Genomic DNA, 18,048 nt, shown 5'->3' with positions numbered 1-18,048 from the left:
GACTTATGGTTTCTTTTGGAGAAAAAATATCTCCATGTAGAAGTTTCCAGCCTTCCTGGGGCCCAAGAGCCAGACAGCAATACCAGTCCTTCTAGCAGTCCTCTGACTGGCCAAATGTTTGTCAGTGATGGCTTCAGTTTGTTTTAGTTAGAATGTGACCAACACCTGGATGAAGAGCAAAAAATTCTCTGAACTTTCCAGTTTGCCTGTTGGCACAATGCCTATGGTTATTGGCAGACATCATTTTCCACCTCCCTTCTTTCAGAACTTAATTTTGTATGATGCTTTATTGTTTAAAAAATGCTTTCATATACACTATCCTTTTGGGAGTCCCACAATAGCTATGTGAGACAAGGAAGTTTTTATTAGTTTCTGTTTTATAGATGTAGAAACTGAAGCTTGGAAATAACTTGGTTTAGCCAAGGTTGGTTCAGCGAATTCAGCCAGCATTTCACAAGTACTATAGAATGCTTTATATATCCCAGAAGGGTTTCAAAATGATTATTTTATAGTCCCTGCTAACAAACAAGTGAGCATGCATCTACCAAGTTTTCTGACTTCTCTAGTGCTACTTCCATGAAACCGTATTATCTTTTGCATGGTATTTGGAATTTCCTAATGAATTTACTTAAAAATTTTTTTTTTAAATCTACATATTTGTTGGTTTGGAGTTGCAACATAAAGACAGAGAAATATTCGGATAGCCTAGGGCAATGAATTAACGAATAAAGAAGATTTTCTGGTCTTAATTTTTGTTTTGATTAGTTTCTTAAAGAGGAGTAATTTTTGGTATTGTTTTACCAGGCCTTTCAATGCAATGTTTCATCACAGACTGTGTGCTGCTGTGTTGACCTGCAGTGCTTAGTTCCAGCCAGAGACTACCAGTGTACACACTGATGGCACCAACTGAGCAAGGTAGAGAGGCCAATTGGAAAAGAGGGAAAATATCTGGAAACCAGCTGCCAACGTGGTCTGTGTAACTCCGAAGGTGGTGCAGTCTCACAGACCTGAGTTATAACCCCAGCTCTGCTGTGTGATCCTTTGGCATTTAGCCTTTCTGGGCCATAGTTTGCTTTAGTAAAACTGAGTTAATAATGCCTGTTTTAATTGGCTGCTTTAGGGTTACATGAAAAAAAAGTGAAAGTTAAGTAGAGTGTGTGCTGCATATACAGCAGGTGCTCAGTAATGGTAGCAACTACTATTACCACTGTTGTTGTTGTTGTCAGGATCACTCCTGCATTTAGTATAGAGTAGGAGACTAGATCAGCTCTGGTCTTCCACCTTTCCCATCCTCGTTGCTCTTATTATTATGGGTAGAAAGGGCAAGACCTCAATCAAAACCTCTGTTAGAAATCAATATCTCAAGTATTTTAACTGAAAATGTTGGGAATGTTCCTAGGTACTACAAGGACTTTACCATTAGTATTTTTAAATTGTTCTACTCTGGTGGCTCTGCTAGGCATTAGAGTTTTAGATTCCTGATATGTTCTCAGTTGCAATTCGGTTGCTTAGCCACTGTGGTGAAATATCTTAGTTTTCTTTTCTTTTTTTAAAAAATATTTTTATTGACAAATCTTCACACATATACAATCCATATATGGTGTACAATCAGTGACTCACAATATCATCACATAGTTATGTATTCATTCACCATGATCATTTTTTAGAATGTTTGCATCACTCCAGGAAAAGAAACAAAAAGAAAAAACTCATGCATCTCATACCTCTTACCCCTTCCTCTCATTGACTAGTATTTCCATCTACCCAATTTGTTTTACCCATTATCCCCCTATTATTTATTTATTTATTATTCATATATTTTTTTATTAATTAAAAAAAATTAACTAACACAACATTTAGAAATCATTCTATTCTACATATGCAATCAGTAATTCTTAATATCATCACATAGATGTATGATCATCATTTCTTAGTACATTTGCATCGATTTAGGAAAAGAACTAGCAAAACAACAGAAAAAGATATAGAGTGATAGTATAGAGAAAAAATAAAAATAATAATAAAAATAAAAAATAAAAAATATATGTAAAAAAGAAAAAAAGGAAAAAGAAAAAACAAAAAACACAAACAAACTAACAAAAAAAAAACTATAGCTCAGATGCAGCTTCATTCAGTGTTTTAACATAATTACATTACAATTAGGTAGTGTTGTGCTGTCCATTTTTGAGTTTTTGTATCTAGTCCTATTGCATAGTCTGTATCCCTTCAGCTCCAGTTACCCATTAGCTTACCCTGTTTCTAACTCCTGCTGGTCTCTGTTACCAATGACATATTCCAAGTTTATTCTCGAATGTCAGTTCACATCAGTGGGACCATACAGTATTTGTCTTTTAGTTTTTGGCTAGACTCACTCAGCATAATGTTCTCTAGGTCCATCCATGTTATTACATGCTTCATAAGTTTATCCTGTCTTAAAGCTGCATAATATTCCATCGTATGTATATACCACAGCTTGTTTAGCCACTCGTCTATTGATGGACATTTTGGCTGTTTCCATCTCTTTGCAATTGTAAATAATGCTGCTATAAACATTGGTGTGCAAATGTCCATTTGTGTCTTTGCCCTTAAGTCCTTTGAGTAGATACCTAGCAATGGTATTGCTGGGTCGTATGGCAATTCTATATTCAGTTTTTTGAGGAACCGCCAAACTGCCTTCCACAGTGGTTGCACCATTTGACATTCCCACCAACAGTGGATAAGTGTGCCTCTTTCTCCGCATCCTCTCCAACACTTGTCATTTTCTGTTTTGTTGATAATGGCCATTCTGGTGGGTATGAGATGATATCTCATTATGGTTCTGATTTGCATTTCTCTAATGGCCAGGGACATTGAGCATCTCTTCATGTGCCTTTTGGCCATTTGTATTTCCTCTTCTGAGAGGTGTCTGTTCAAGTCTTTTTCCCATTTTGTAATTGGGTTGGCTGTCTTTTTGTTGTTGAGTTGAACAATCTCTTTATAAATTCTGGATGCTAGACCTTTATCTGATATGTCGTTTCCAAATATTGTCTCCCATTGTGTAGGCTGTCTTTCTGCTTTCTTGGTGAAGTTCTTTGATGCACAAAAGTGTTTAATTTTGAGGAGCTCCCATTTATTTATTTCCTTCTTCAGTGCTCTTGCTTTAGGTTTAAGGCCCATAAAACCGCCTCCAATTGTAAGTTTCATAAGATATCTCCCTACATTTTCTTCTAACTGTTTTATGGTCTTAGACCTAATGTTTAGATCTTTGATCCATTTTGAGTGAGATACAGGTCCTCTTTCATTCTTTTGCATATGGATATCCAGGGTGTGGATATGGGTCCTCTTTCATTCTTTTGTATATGGATATCCAGTTCTCTAGGCACCATTTGGGTGTGAAATACGGGTCCTCTTTCATTCTTTTGCATATGGATATCCAGTTCTCTAGGCACCATTTATTGAAGAGACTGTTCTGTCCCAGGTGAGTTGGCTTGACTGCCTTATCAAAGATCAAATGTCCATAGATGAGAGGGTCTATATCTGAGCACTCTGTTAGATTCCATTGGTCAATATATCTATCTTTATGCCAATACCATGCTGTTTTGACCACCGTGGCTTCATAATATGCCTTAAAGTCCGGCAGCGTGAGACCTCCAGCTTCGTTTTTTTCCTCAAGATACTTTTAGCAATTCGGGTCACCCTGCCCTTCCAGATAAATTTGCTTATTGGTTTTTCTATTTCTGAAAAATAAGTTGTTGGGATTTTGATTGGTATTGCATTAAATCTGTAAATCAATTTAGGTAGGATTGACATCTTAACTATATTTAGTCTTCCAATCCATGAACACGGTATGCCCTTCCATCTATTTAGGTCTTCTGTGATTTCTTTTAGCAGTTTTTTGTAGTTTTCTTTGTATAGGTTTTTTGTCTCTTTAGTTAAATTTATTCCTAGGTATTTTATTCTTTTAGTTACAGTTGTATATGGAATTCGTTTCTTGATTTCCCCCTCAGCTTGTTCATTGCTAGTGTATAGAAATACTAGAGATTTTTGAATGTTGATCTTGTAACCTGCTACTTTGCTGTACTCATTTATTAGCTCTAGTAGTTTTGTTGTGGATTTTTCTGGGTTTTTGACATATAGTATCATATCGTCTGCAAACAGTGATAGTTTTACTTCTTCCTTTCCAATTTTGATGCCTTGTATTTCTTTTTCTTGTCTAATTGCTCTGGCTAGAACCTCCAACACAATGTTGAATAATAGTGGTGATAATGGACATCCTTGTCTTGTTCCTGATCTTAGGGGGAAAGTTTTCAATTTTTCCCCATTGAGGATGATATTAGCTGTGGGTTTTTCATATATTCCCTCTATCATTTTAAGGAAGTTCCCTTGTATTCCTATCCTTTGAAGTGTCTTCAACAGGAAAGGATGTTGAATCTTGTCAAATGCCTTCTCTGCATCAATTGAGATGATCATGTGATTTTTCTGCTTTGATTTGTTGATATGGTGTATTACATTAATTGATTTTCTTATGTTGAACCATCCTTGCATACCTGGGATGAATCCTACTTGGTCATGATGTATAATTCTTTTAATGTGTTGTTGGATTCGATTTGCTAGAATTTTGTTGAGGATTTTTGCATCTATATTCATTAGAGAGATTGGTCTGTAGTTTTCTTTTTTTGTAATATCTTTGCCTGGTTTTGGTATGAGGGTGATGTTGGCTTCATAGAATGAATTAGGTAGCTTTCCCTCCACTTTGATTTTTTTGAAGAGTTTGAGGAGAGTTGGTACTAATTCTTTCTGGAATGTTTGATAGAATTCACATGTGAAGCCGTCTGGTCCTGGACTTTTCTTTTTGGGAAGCTTTTGAATGACTGATTCAGTTTCTTTACTTGTGATTGGTTTGTTGAGGTCATCTATTTCTTCTTGAGTCAAAGTTGGTTGTTCATGCCTTTCCAGGAACCCATCCATTTCATCTAAATTGTTGTATTTATTAGCGTAAAGTTGTTCATAGTATCCTGTTATTACCTCCTTTATTTCTGTGAGGTCAGTGGTTATGTCTCCTCTTCCATTTCTAATCTTATTTATTTGCGTCCTCTCTCTTCTTCTTTTTGTCAATCTTGATAAGGGCCCATCAATCTTATTGATTTTCTCATAGAACCAACTTCTGGTCTTATTGATTTTCTCTATTGTTTTCATGTTTTCAATTTCATTTATTTCTGCTCTAATCTTTGTTATTTCTTTCCTTTTGCTTGCTTTGGGGTTAGTTTGCTGTTCTTTCTCCAGTTCTTCCAAGTGGACAGTTAATTCCTGAATTTTTGCCTTTTCTTCTTTTCTGATATAGGCATTTAGGGCAATAAATTTCCCTCTTAGCACTGCCTTTGCTGCGTCCCATTGGTTTTGATATGTTGTGTTTTCGTTTTCATTCGCCTCGAGATATTTACTAAATTCTCTTGCAATTTCTTCCTTGACCCACTCGTTGTTTAAGAGTGTGTTGTTGAGCCTCCACGTATTTGTGAATTTTCTGGCACTCCACCTATTATTGATTTCCAACTTCATTCCTTTATGATCCGAGAAAGTGTTGTGTATGATTTCAATCTTTTTAAATTTGTTAAGACTTGCTTTGTGACCCAGCATATGGTCTATCTTTGAGAATGATCCATGAGCACTTGAGAAAAAGGTGTATCCTGCTGTATCCATATTTTTTTTTAACTCATCTGTCCAAACCCTGCATAAAAGGAGCATCAGGCACAAGGTTTTCATAGTCACACAGTTACACTGTAACAGTTAGTTCTTTATAAAATCATCTTCAAGAATCTAGGCTACTGGAACACAGATCAACAGTTTCAGTTACTTCCCTCCAACCACTCCACTACACCATAAACTCAAAAGGGATATCTATTTAATGCATAAGAATAAACCTCCAGGATAACCTCTCGGCTCTGTTTGAAATCTCTCAGTCACTGAAACTTTATTTTGTCTCATATTTCACAAACCCTTTTGGTCTTAGTTTTCTGAATTTGAATTTGCCTTATGCTAAATGAGAATGAAACTATGACTCCAATCCAATCAAGGTGGTAGAAACATTTAAATGACACAGACAAAATGGTCAGTCACTGATTTCTCCTGTCTTCTCTGTTCACTTGTCCCCTAGCTACAGCAAAAACACACAACCCCTCTCTCTCCTTCTTTCTGTAATAAATGTTTTGGTATATTAAAAACACAACTGGGGAGTCTATTCCTTCATTTGTTCATTTATTCAAGGAACTTTTTGAGCACCAATAACATGTCAGAAATTGGCCTATCTAGGGAAGTACCTGTATTCCTCTCAGTACTGAAATGATCAGAAAATGAATTGTGGGTTTATAGGTTGTGTGGCAAGAATATGTTTGAGTTCAATCAGTGGGTCAGGAAGCAAAAAAGTAAAGTCCACTTTGCATGATGTGAAGGACTGAGCTTGGAATGATGCACTGTCATCTGGGAACCTCATTATTAGCAAGTCAGAGATACATTGGAGAGTGTTCAGAGAAAAGCAACAAAGATGATAAACGGCAGAAAGATTGATTTATGAAGACTTACAAACAAAATATGTATTCTTGGATCAAGAAGGGCTTCAGAAGAAATGTGATAACTATCAACATCTTTCTGAAAGCTGTGAATACCTCAGAGGAATATAGAGTGTTTAGCCTGATAGTTAAAATGGTAACAAAGAATCAAAAGATGGCAAATTCAACCTGTGTATCAGAGAAATATGTTGCTAACAGATCGATCTATGCCTTATTGACAGGGAGTAGTTTCCAAAGGCAGTACCGTTAATCCACTTTACCCCTTTATATGTGTGTGTGTGTAGGTATAATCATTTGTTTTCTGTTTATGGTGAGGGATTTTGCATTTTCTTATTTACATGCACCTTCCCTGAAAATGTCAAGAATGAAATATTTGATTAATTTTTACCTTCTGTTTCAGAGGGTTGAAGATAAAACAGTTGAGTTATGGACAGACTATTTTTTTTAAGCCAAAGTTTGCATGCTTATCCTTTGTTGAAGGTCATCGTCATAATGGAGGATTTTATTCCTATGAAAAGCCAAATGGGAAAACTATCCTTCAGTGTTTTATGTAATCATTAGTTTAATATGTACATGGATGCATGCACACACACACACACACACACACACACACACAAGGTACAATATAAAGCTTTCAAGGGTATAAAATCAATTTAGGGGCAGAATCCAATCCAATCCATTTTATTTTATTTATTGTGTTTAAGAGATTCCTGCAAGAGGGGTGGAAGTGTCATACTTCAAGGAAATAGTCTGAGTAAGGTTGGGCCAAGGTTGGGGCCTCAGAAGCCCTCAGGGACTGCTGAGTTCTGGGAGTGACTGGGCTGCTTACTCTCAGTGTTGCACATTAAAAGTGTTGTCAGAGATAACTCGGTCCAATGGAAGACTACCATTAAATATATTAAATATTGTCCCTGCCACCCTGATTTCTGTTGTTGATCTAATTGGTTCCTGAGCAAGTGACTTCATGTCTGGATTGGGGCTGGGGCTAGGATGGGGTTCAGCATACAACCCCGACTGTGAGCTCAATCCATGGCCCTGGCTACAGTGATTGGTTCAAGTCTGGGCATATGACCTGAGCTGGGACTCACAAGATGTTTTCTGAGATTGTTGGGACACAGATCTCTTCTGCTGCTTGGTGTAGCCCACAGATATGATAATTGGAACTGCCTAGAGACTGTCGGGAAACATTTCTCTCCTTGTCTCAGCAGTCTTCTAGCTTCATCTTAGAAGACCATGGGGGTGACTTGCCAAACCCCAATCAAAACCATTCCTGCCAATCCTAAAGAACACCTAGGGTATTATATAAGATTCTACAAAGATTCCACACATTAGGGTAACTTTCCAGAACCTACAATCTCCAGATGAGTCCCTGGACCAGATAAGTCCTGAAATATGGATGGGCCAGCCTCTCCAGAACATCAGCTACTTCCATCCTACTATCCCATATTATCGACAGCTCCTTCCAACATGGAAAAGTTAGAATGGGCATAGCCCAAATACCCCTAAAGAATGGGAGAAAGATCAAATGTGATGGTGGAGTTATACAGAGAAGGTAGGTTTAACAAATGTGTGTGATTGCTGAATCATTATATTGATATTTCTTTTAATATCCAGTATTTTAGAGCAGCTAGATTTTCTAGTATCTTAGAAGTAAAAACCTAAAATTTAGAAACTGTAACCCATACCAAACTCTGAAATCTGTTCTACAAATAATTGTTGCAACGTGCTTTAAAATTTATTGCTTTTTTGTATATATGTTATTTTTAAAAAAATAACAATAAACAGATAAATAAATAAATAAGAAGAGCATGTGGGAGTTGTCTCATTTTTTCTGGACCCTCGTGCTCTTCTCTTCCCCACAATTTCATTGGTGTTTCCTAATGCTCTACATTCCTTCAAAGGTGATGACTTCATCTTGGAGAGACTCTGTCTGGTTGCCTGTTATTTTGAGGTCCTGTGTGTCACTTAAGGAGGCCTTAAGTCTTTCAGAAGGTAACTTCAGCAAGACAAGCAAACTTTTCCCCTGCTAATGGTGACCTTCTCTCAGAGTCTAAGTGTGACATGCCAACATACTCTCTAAGCCTTTGTCTCTTTCTTATGGTCTTTCAAAGATAGCCCCCGTTTCTGGGAGGGGATGAGGAAGATCAAGACAGGAGGGGAAAATTAAAAAAAAAACAAACTAAACAAAACCCCAAAGAACCCCTCATCCCGTCATATCTGTATTCTTCAATTCCCTAATTAAGAAAAGAGGTAAAAATTCTACTGATGATTTGTCTTGAATTGGGCTGAAGGAGCTTATTAGGTAGAAAAATTCAGACCTAATTTTGGATTTATTAATTTTATTTCTCTTGCCCCCACCTTCTTTTTTATTTAATGATGCTTTATACTAAGTAATGGGTAGAAACACAGTAGAGCATTTTTTAATTGATGCAATGGGTAAACATATTACATCGAGACAACTACAGTATAGCTGTTTATAGCTAGTGCTACGAATATTTCTTACACTAAGTAAAACCTTGTTAATTTAGCTTCTTATTTCCACTTGGTGACCCAGATATTCAGTCAAATCATTTTTGAATTAAAATATCTACTATGCAGTGGTAGAATTCTTGCCTGCCATGTGGGAGAAGCCAGTTGGATTCTCGGACCGTGCAGCTCCCTCACCCCGCCCCCCCAAAAAAAATCTACTGTGAACAACAAATGGAGCCACAGAATCAAGAATTGGTCATGGTTCAAAGATAGCTGAGAAATAATCCAAGAAGTAAAGTAGCAGAGAACCACAGAGAAAGGGAAAGACAAATTCCATTAGGTCACAATATCTGCTTTTTGCCAAGGTTCTCCCTTCACTTCCCCTGCCTCAGTGCTTTTTCCATTCTGGGTACACATTTAGCAGATAGCTCCTGTTGTGGCATCCATTCGTGATTAGATCCTTTTGTCTTTGGGTGGAAAACACTCACGTCTATCACATCTCCTTTATGGCACTTTCACTTGGCTATCCTTCCTTTGAGTCCAGTGCTGTTTACTGGACTCTGGGTTCCCTTTGGTCACAGAGAACCCCTATGTAAAGGTTTGGGTCAGGAATAAACCACCATGTGATAAGGGTAATGCAATTACTCTCTTTACTTCTTGGTGCTGCCAAATCTGGGATAGATCTCACCAGTACAGGCTTCCTGGAAGGTCTTTAGTGTTTCCTACTTCTGACTACAAACACAGAGGCCCAGAGGATGCAGATGGTAAAAAATAACAGGGTGGAGGGCAATGCTCTCTCATCACGGGGGCTGGTGATGTTTAAGAGAAGAGATATCATTTGAGGGTTGATTTTAGCTTTAAATTAGCCATTAATCTTGCTTTATGATTTTTAGAAAACAAAGAACTTCTTTCGATCATATTTTTATTCATGTGTACTTATGTTATGGTTTTAATTTCCAGGTGGAAGCTTATTTTCCAGGACAGTCTTTCTTTCCTATTCATCAAATTGCACCAGAATGAATTCTTAAATTCCAATAATAGTTGTGTGTAAAAACAGACTTAGATGGAATTAAAGGCCTTTGAAGTTCAACTAGAGTTGAACAGAATTTAAGATACTTATTTGATTGTTATTATTTGTATTTCAGGAGAATCCAATGCCAAGCAGCCAAAGGCCAAGAAGGCCAGAGTGATATATGCAAGCTCAAAAAGTGAGAGGCCTCAAGAATAGTGGACCCTGGTGTTTTAACCACAGAGTTACACCATCTGCTGATTTTTCATGACTGAATGTCTGAAAACATTGTCCACTGGCATCTTTGAGCATACTTTGAGCATGCTTTGACTTTGAATTTGGACAAGGGCTTGGATCTGCCAAAGGCTATTTTTTTTAAATGAATCCTGAAATACCTTCATTTTAATTTACTTCCTTTTAATTACTTCATTTTAATTTATTTCCTGTCCTTATTTAATTTTTCTTTCTAGTTTTGCGATATGTTTTTGAGTATCTTCAGATTCATGGGGCTCTATTTCTGAAATTCTCATTTTAAAATAATTCTTTGGAAGTATCTTTTTTAAAAAGTTATTAAACAGAATGAAAGACTTGATTTGAGAATTCTTGCTTAGTGATATTACTAGTAAAATTTCATGGAAAAGTCTTTGCATGAAAGGAGTAATTCTGTCAAATATTAAGACATTTTCTAATTGGACAGTAATTCATACCCAGAATGTCTGGAAACCATAATTTTTATAATGGAAAGGTAAGGAAACCCAACCCTAGATGGAGGTACCCAGGAAAGAATGATTAAAATTTTTGTGTTTTGCTATAAAAGACTAGCTATAGGACTAACAGGTCAAAGTTATTTCTATAAAATATACAGAGGTTTCTAACAGTAGAAAATGTTAAAAAAAGGAATGTGGTCAGGGGAATCAGTTGATCAGTCAGAGAAGTAGAGGGAATGCTCATGAGAAAAATGGGAGAAAGAATTTTGGAATTGGTAGGGTCAAGGAGGGCAGGCAGCTGGGCCTGTAGGTGGCTTATCAGTGGAGCTGGAAAAAGAAAATCTGGTAAGAGTGATGCTAGCAGGGAAATGTATAGATAATCAGTTAATTTGTTGGCAAAACCTGGGAAAGTAATGGACATATGTGATCTTTCCAGATCTTGCCTTGTAGCCTAATGAATATATTTGACTTTTCCAACTTTAAGAATCTGTAAGAGTCCATAATTTCTTATTGGACTTGCAAAGCCACTCAAACCCATCAGGTCTGTCTTCCTAGTTTCCAAGATGATCTTTCTGAAGTCACCCTCTTGAAAGAGTTAATTGGAGCTCTATTGATCATGTCTTATTGGAACTTTTCTCGCACCTTCAATGTATGTGTGTGTGTGTGTGTGTGTGTGTGTGTGTGTGTGGTGGGGGGAGGAAGACAACCACGAGACCCAAAACTGAAACAGCATTATTTATTATAGGCCATATTTATCAGAAGAGACAAGAAGAGTATCAATGAAGAACAATCGGAGGGAAGGTCCACAGTTGTCTTAGAGTCCATTCAACTATTCATAGAGGGTGCCTTCATATAAACAGCTTCAGAAAATCAGTTAAATGATTTTGGGGGTGACTTTGTCTAATTAATGCAGTTGCTGCCAAGGAGCACTACTAACGACATATAACAAATGAACAGTTCAATAAATTTCTTCCCTTCATTAATCTGAGTGTTGGTGTCTTCATTAATGGTGTTTACACAAAAGAAGGTCTAAGAGAGGGATAATAAGGATCTGTTTTGGGGATATGTGGGAGTGGCCCCATTAAAACAAATAATACATAGCTGGTCCCTTGATTTTGCTAAATCAGAATCACTTTATCCATTTATCTTTCAGGCCACCGTCATTCTTTGAGTGACTGCTTTGTGCCAGGTACTGTGCTAGGTTAGATAGCAATGAACAAAAGCCTTCAGGGAGGTTTTAGTCAATGTAGAGGCAGTAGTAATCATATATATATATATAACCGACTGTGATGAGTGCTATGAAGGAAGAGTATGAATTTCTTTGTAAGAACCTAACAGGGGAAACAAATTTAGATGGAGTTTGACCACTTTTCTGGAAATACCAGTTTTGGGCTGGAAGAGCTTATCCTATTGTGTGGATGGTTGGGAAGATTTTTGGAATTGAAAACTCTTTGGGAGTCTAGAAAGAAATGAACATTAAGTTTCTACTAACCAACAGATCTGTAGGTGACTATCTCAAGAAAGTGGAAATTTTCTTATTCCAACTATTAAATGACAGAATCTGATTAGGCACTTATAAATGGCAATGATGATCATTTGTGTAATATTAAGTGCACTGTAGTTCCTCAAAAAGTTAGACATAGAATTATCATATGACCTGGAAATTCCACTTCTAGTGATGTACCCTAATGAACTGAAACAAGTACTCAAACAGATATTTGTACACCAATGTTCATAGTATCATTATTTATAGTAGTCAAAAGTTTAAAATGACACAAATATCCATCAACAGATGAGTGGATAAACAAAATGTGATATATCCATATAATGGAATATTATTCAGCCATAAAAGGAGTGAAATTCTGATTCATGCTGCTTAGATGGATCTAGAAAGTATTAAGTGAAATAAGCATAAAGAAGCAATTGTGGAAACTTTCCAGAATGCCTGGTGAGTGGTGGAGGAGTGGCGGCTACTCAAGCTGCGCACAGGGATGTGTTCCTTTCTGCTCCCCCTCACTGGCCTTGGCCTGCTCACAGGCTGTAAGAAACCACTTGCTACTCTGCTTTGAGGGTCAAGCCCAGTGCCACCTAGGAAGAGTTGAAAAAGGCTTATAGGAAGCTAGCTTTGAAATACCACCCTGATAAGACTCCAAATGAAGGTGGGAGGTTGAAAAAAGATTTCTCAAGTTTATGAAGTGCTCTCTGATTCTAATAAAAGAGAATTATATGATGAAGGAGGAGGTCAGGCAATCCAGGAGGTTGGAGCAGTTGGAGTTTTGGCTTCCACATGGACATCTTTGATATGTTTTTTTGAGGTAGTGGAAGGATACAGAGAGAAAGGAGAGGTAAAAATGTTGTACATTAGCTTTCAGTAACTTCGGAAGATTTATACAGTGGTGCAACAAGAAAACTAACTCTGCAAAAGAGTGTGGTTTATGACAAATGTGAAGGCCAAAGGAGGAAGAAAAAAACAGTAGAGTGCTGTCCCAATTACAGAGGTCCCAGAATGCAAATAAGAATTCATCAAATAGGACCTGGAATGGTTCAGCAAATTCAGTCTGTGTGTCCGGAGTGCCAGGGCCATGAGGAATGGATTGGTCCTAAAGATAGATGTAAAAGTTGCAATGAAAGGAAGATAGTTCTAGAGAAGAAGATTCTAGAAGTTCATATTGACAAAGGCATGAAAGATGGCCAAAAGATAACATTCCAAGGTGAAGGAGAGCAAGAGCCAGGACTGGAGCCAAGAGATATTATCATTGCCTTAGATCAGAAGGATCATGTTGTTTTTACTTGATGAGAAGACCTTTGCATGTGTATGGACATACAGCTGCTTGAAGCATTGTGTGGCTTCCAAAAGTCAATATCTACTCTTTTATTAAATGCAATTTTTTTTAGATATATTCATCAAATAATCCATCCAAAGTATACAGTGGCTCACAGTATCATCATATAGTTGTGCATTCATCACCACAATCAATTTTAGAACATTTTCACTACTCCAAGAAAAAAAATAAATAAATAAAAAAGACTACCCCCAAATCCCATAACCCTTACCATCCCCTATTTATTTATTTATGTCTATTTTGTTACTCATCTGCCCATATACTGGATAAAGGGAGTATCAGTCACGTTTTCACAATCGTAAGGTCACGCGATAAAAGCTTTATAGTTATACAATCATCATCAAGAACCCAGTCTACCGGATTATAGTTCGGCAGTTTCAGGTATTTTCTTCTAGCTTTTCAAATACATAAGAAACTAAAGAGGAATATCTATATAATACATAAGAATAACCTCCAGAATGCCCTCTTGACTCTATTTGAAATCTCTCAGCCACTGAAACTTTGTTTTGTTTCATTTCTTCTCCTCCTTTTGGTTGAAGATTCATTCTCAATTGCACAATGCCAGGGCCAAGCTCATCCCTGGTAGTCATGTTCCACATTGCCAGGGAGATTTACACTCCTGGAAGTCTTGTCCCACATAGGGGCCAATATCTATACTTGACAACAGAACCATAGTATCACCTCTTATCCAGGTCAGATTGTCAAGCATGAAGATGTCATGGGAGTGCTAAATGGTGGCATAACAATTTATCATAGGCCATGTGAAAAGGGTCACCTAATCATTGATTTTAAGGTAAACTTTCCTGAGAATGGCTTTCTCTCTCCTAATAAACTGTCTTTGCTTGAAAAATTCCTACCTGAGAGGAAAGAAGTAGAAGAAATTGATGAAATGGATCAGGTAGAACTGGTGGGCTTTGATCCCAGTCAGGAAAGATGGTGCCATTACAATGAGAAAAGCATATAAGGATAATGAGCCTCACCCAAGTGGTGGTTTTCAGTGTCAGACCTCTTAGTTGGGGCCAGTTAATAACACTCGCTGCTGGCATTTTATATGCAGTGGTGAGAAAGTAAAGGACGGTAATCATAATATGCTCACTACTTGCTATTGTTTTTGTTTTAATAGTCTACTATAGTAGTGTTTTAAAAGTTAAATAAAGAATAAACTCAAATGTAAAAGTTCTCACTTTGCCCTGCATGTATGATGACTTCAGTTTGCAAGATGAAGTTTAATACCTGTAAAAACCATTGGTTTTAAAAAGGTAAAGTCACTTTAACATTTGTTAGGCCATATCTTGTAATAATTTTTTTTGCTGTATATATGGACTAGCTTAGAGTGAAATGCCTAGCTATAAGTATGTGTATTGATTTTAGTGTATGACCCTTCACTGTTAAGCTATGAAATTAAAACTATTTAACTGGAGATAAGAAGAAAACGTCATTTGTAAGGAAATGTTGGTCTATATAATTTGTATTAAGTGTGATTTGTTGTGATGTTTCTGTATTTATTCTATTGCCTCAACTGTTATTTGAAGATGGCACAGCAATAATTTAGTTTGTGATATCAGTAATAGAAATGGCAGCTTTCTAAAAAAGAGGTTTATCATAATATGCTACTTCTTGAGGGTGTGCACTTCTATAATTGCATTCCCTTCTGCTGTGCCATTTTTTTAATATATAAATATGCTGATCAGTCCTGGTTACATTTTCCCCCTTCTCTCTGTACCATGTAAGCCCTAGAGTAGTGATTGCAGAAGCTGGGTAACCTAAGAAGTAAGGTAGAGAGATCTTTACATGGAGGAGGAGAAATTTACTTACGATCTGAAGTAACTGTAATTTAATATTGGTAGTATAGAAAATTATGAATAGCTTTAATCATATGTTTAAAAGTCATCATATGTTCACATGCTTTAATGTGGATATCAGAATTTGTGATTCTTGTAATGTATAAATGTCTCCTTAATATACTGATTTTTTAAAAAGACAGTTATTCCATGAATCTACTTGTATGAAATATCTAGAATAAGCAAATTTATAGAAACAGAAAGTAGACTGAAGGTTACCAGGGGCTGGAGGCGGGGTGAGGGATGGGGAGTTATTTCTTAACAGGTACAAAATTCAGTTTGCGGTATGAAAAATTTTGGTAGTGGATGGTGGCGATGATAGAACAACATTGCAAATGTGATTAATATCACTGAATTGTACACTTATAAATAGTTAGAATAGCAAATTTTATGATAGATATATGTTACCACAATAAACTTTCTAAAGGTAATAGGTACACTGTAAATGAGACTGAGATGCAGGTCATCCTTGGATAGCTGTGTAATATTTAGCATTCTTCACCCATTGCCAAACCTGAGGTGGATTAAAAGTCGTTGGTCTTTCGGCTTCTCAGTCATTGTATCTTTTGGCCCCATCCATCCGCTGAGCATCATAGATAACGTAAAATAAACAAACCATGTCTTACAGTGTCCTCACTTGGTTGTATAATTAGCATCACTTTCAATTTTAGGCAATTTTTATTGGTCCAAAGAAACAAAAAACTGATAAACATAGCTTCACCAAATATCAAATCAAAACCTTTCCTAATTTCTGGTCCCCCCAACCAATTATTTACCCTTGCTATTACTGTGGTACTGTTGCTGTCTTCCTGTCAACTATAGGCCATAGCATGCAATAGTAGATTTCCCCCTTTCCCCTCTATTATTGAATCTTTGTACAAGATCAGACCTTTGAAGGAGTTCCTGTGAGAACTTATCTATAATTGTAGAGTTAATCAGTGAGATACATGGCACTATATATCCCCTTTCAATCATACTCACTTTTAATATGACAATGTTACTTATAACCCCATTAATTAGCTACCATCTTTTGTACCTGTTCCCTTATATTTAATTCAACCTCATTGGGTAACCTTCCCCGCTGCCTGCCCCCCCCCCCCATCTCTAACTTCTGTGTACCTCTAGGTCTCCAAGATTCTACAATGTAAACCTTTGTGGTTACCTTTATATGATGCAATACTGTGCAGCTACAAAAAGAAATGACATGAAGCACACAATGAACTGAATGACCCTTGGGGACAATGTGTTGTGCAAAATAAGTCAGAAACAAAAGAACAAATATATTATGGTCTCTTTCAGAAAATACTTATAAGAAAATTGGAGCCTAGATGGTAAGTTCTCATAGCAGCCATACCATACTTAGTCTGAAGTTGTAAGTGTATTTTTGGATTCTAAGACACTGAGATATATGTGTGTCAGTGGATATTTCCCTAGAATTTTGAGTATCTCTGTTCCACCTAAGATTCAGAGCTGGATTTCTGCAGCTCTGAAAGTCAGCATTGCTGATATATAATAACAGTTAATGTACCCGAAAAAGATATCAGACTTCAATTACAGATAAACATGAAGCTGATCTGGTTGGGACTAAGGTAAATCAGAATACAGGAAAAAAGATGATAGTGTGTGTACTCTGGAGCTTCATACCGTATGAGACCAAAGGCAGAGATTTATTGCTTCTAGAACCTAAATTTCCTGTAATGCACAACCTAAATCAACCTGTCTGGATAGCTCATTTAAACAACCCAAACACAGGGAGCTGAGAATGAGAACAAGACCTTGTAATTCTATATAGCTTAATGTGATACCTGGAGACATCCCAGACTATGGTAGGCTGAAAATTAAAAAGTATTGGTAGAGTCCCTTGAGGGACTGGGGAAAAAAATATGGGAATATTTAATTTTCCCATCTGGAAAATCCCTAATACTCTCTCAAACATTAGGGACTCCCTAGAAAATAGGCAAGCCCTTGATTTTGAGGCTTGCCCTTATGAAACTTATTTCTGTAGAAGAGAAGCTAAGATTACTATAATTATGCCTAAGAGTTGCTTCCAGCAAACTTCTTTGGTAGCTAAGATATGGCCTCTCTCTCTCTAAGCCCAACTCTGCAAGGAAAATTATTACCTTCCCTATGTGGGATATGACATTCAGGGGCGAAAATCTCCCTGACAACAGGGAACATGACTCTCAAGGTTGAACCTGGCCCTGGCAGTATGGGATAGACAATGCCTTCTGGACTAAAACAGGGGGAAAAAATGTAGTAAAATAAGGTATCAGTGGCTAAGAGAGTTCAAATGGAGTTGAGAGGCTATTGTGGAGGCTACTTTTATGCAAGCTTCAAACAGATATTGCTAATTGCAATGGTTTGCTATACCCAACTAACATTATTCCTGTTAACCCTAAAGAACACTTAGGGCTCTGAGACTCTACAAAAGTTCCATGATTAAGTTTACTTTCCTGAAACTTGTAATCTCCAGAGGGTTCTTAGGCCAGATAAGTCCTGAAACCCAGAGGGGCCAGTCTCTCTAAGAATATCAACTAATTCCATCTCCCCATCCTATATTATTGATACCCCTTTTCAACATGAAAAAGTTAAAACAAGCATAGTCCAAAGACTCTTATGGACTGGGCAAAGGATCAA

General features: G+C 37.0%; 1 long non-coding RNA gene and 1 pseudogene across 1 annotated transcript in view; both read left to right on the top strand.

The window, feature by feature from the left end:
* The window catches only part of LOC143677801 (uncharacterized), a 177,802-nt gene extending 165,663 nt beyond the window's left edge, over positions 1 to 12,139 (top strand). Inside the window, exons 3-4 of the long non-coding RNA XR_013172890.1 lie at positions 8,444 to 8,534; positions 11,473 to 12,139. This is a non-coding gene — a long non-coding RNA (uncharacterized LOC143677801). The remainder of the gene's footprint in view (positions 1 to 8,443; positions 8,535 to 11,472) is intronic.
* Positions 12,140 to 13,233: 1,094 nt separating this feature from the next.
* On the top strand, positions 13,234 to 14,658 carry LOC143676410 (dnaJ homolog subfamily A member 1-like; annotated as a pseudogene).
* The last annotated feature ends 3,390 nt before the right edge of the window (positions 14,659 to 18,048 follow it).

The sequence above is a fragment of the Tamandua tetradactyla genome, chromosome 3, assembly GCF_023851605.1.
Source record: "Tamandua tetradactyla isolate mTamTet1 chromosome 3, mTamTet1.pri, whole genome shotgun sequence".
Classification (NCBI taxonomy): Eukaryota; Metazoa; Chordata; class Mammalia; order Pilosa; family Myrmecophagidae; genus Tamandua; species Tamandua tetradactyla.
This window is presented reverse-complemented; position numbering and strand designations above follow the sequence as displayed.